At 42.1% G+C, this 1,804-nt stretch overlaps 1 pseudogene; it reads left to right on the forward strand.

The window, feature by feature from the left end:
* Positions 1 to 1,197, forward strand: part of LOC113458366 — a 4,466-nt pseudogene extending 3,269 nt beyond the window's left edge.
* The last annotated feature ends 607 nt before the right edge of the window (positions 1,198 to 1,804 follow it).

Below are 1,804 nucleotides of genomic sequence, written 5' to 3' on the forward strand. Positions count from 1 at the left end.
TTAAAAGAATACAGTTTCCGTGTAATTATTTCGGGACATAAGCTAAGCTAGCCATGTGGGCAGCCGGGTGCAGGGGACGCAGCCTCGCCGCTCTTATTTCAACAGAAAACAAATTCAATTTCTTCATTTGGATTCAGTTTATCCTTCAAACTGCCTCCAGGAGAAATGTCACAGGATGCCATAGCCCAGAGCTGAGACTACAAAATGTTCAACATCCAGAATTTCTCCTGCATTTGTTCCATTCACAACTGCTATTTTATTCTGGAGCAAATGAAGGACAGCATTTGAAGCCCAACTTTCTCAACAGGACACAATGACAAATGGTGTTTGAGAGTTTATCCAAAGGGTTTCAATGAAGAAAGCTCAGATTACCTGTCAGTTAACCTAGAGTTGTACAGCTCTCCAGAGTCCCACTGTGACATAATCCGAGTTTTGAATCATCAACTCCGAAGGAGAAAGTAGTGAAATTGTGCCAAGTCTAATATTTTTCAGGTTCCTGCCAGGTTACAAAAGGGGTTACAAAATGTTCATCCTTCAAGATTTTCTATTCACCATGCATATTGGCTTCTCCCTGAAGGTGAGCTCACTCTCCCCTGTATAGGGATTCTGGTTCCAGACTCCTATACAATCTCTGAGGAGAACACACAGCCAGAGATCAAGGTTCCAAGTTGCACATTGTCCAATGAGCTAGGAGAGCTGTGGGAGAATTCCCACTTCACAGACTTTTGCCTGGTTGTAGTTGGCCAGGAATTCCAGGTTCACAAGTTCATTTTAACATATTGCTATTGAGTTTTCAGAACCATATGATTTGGAGGAGAACAGAAATAACCATGTTGAGACCATTGACCTGAGCCACAAGTCTTCAAGGCAATGATTGGCTTCATTTACAATCAGAAGGAACCAGACCTCCACAGCATGTCAGATGCTGTGCTGGCAATTGCTGCCAAGTATGGTCTGGAGAGTTTAAGGTCATGTGTGAGAGGGCTCTCTACAGAGTTCTTTCTGTGGAGAATGCTGCCCACACTCTCTTCCTGGATGATCTCTACAGTAATCCAGAGCAGCTGTAAATCCAGGTACTGGATTTCATTATAGTTCATGCTTCAGGGGTTTGTAGAGACCTCAAGCTGGAAAACGATGGTAGATTCATACCCCTACCTGGTGGCTGAAGCATACAGTACCCTGGCTTCTCCTCACTGATCTGCACTGTAGGGTGTTCTCAAAGCCTAAAGAAATTCTAGTACCCTATCAGCTGTGACCTTCACATGTATCCCAGATTCAGCAGTCAACAATGTTACCAATGATGAATGTGTAGACTATGGGGTATGTGGAGCATTTACAGTGAATCTGGCGAAAGACAATCTGGTGGAACAACCTTTAAGACAACTGTAAATTTATTGACTGTGAGGCTGGGGGAGGGGCAGTACTGGAATCTGGTATTATCAAAGCAACCTCGACACTGTTGCTGTACTGGTTCAACTTTTGTCCAATACTTAGCTACTGAGATTCAATTTACTTAAGGCCTCAAACACATCCCAATAAAGTTTCTTTAGAAAAAGTTGTCTGGATCAAACTAATAGAACATATGATCAAGGGCTCAGAGCAAAAAAAAATCTGACATCAACAAAATATTAAATAGATAAAATAGTAAAATCTGCTTTGTGAATTTTAGTGGTGTTTCTGTTCAAAGGCTTCCATTACCCCATTCAGCTCTTCTCGGCTGTTGAAGTTTGTGCAGGGTCCTCATGGTCTCATATATACAAAGGTTCAATGAAATTATAACTAATGAAATCGCTATCCCTGGCCA

The sequence above is a fragment of the Microtus ochrogaster genome, unplaced genomic scaffold (assembly GCF_000317375.1).
Source record: "Microtus ochrogaster isolate Prairie Vole_2 unplaced genomic scaffold, MicOch1.0 UNK16, whole genome shotgun sequence".
NCBI lineage: Eukaryota > Metazoa > Chordata > Mammalia > Rodentia > Cricetidae > Microtus > Microtus ochrogaster.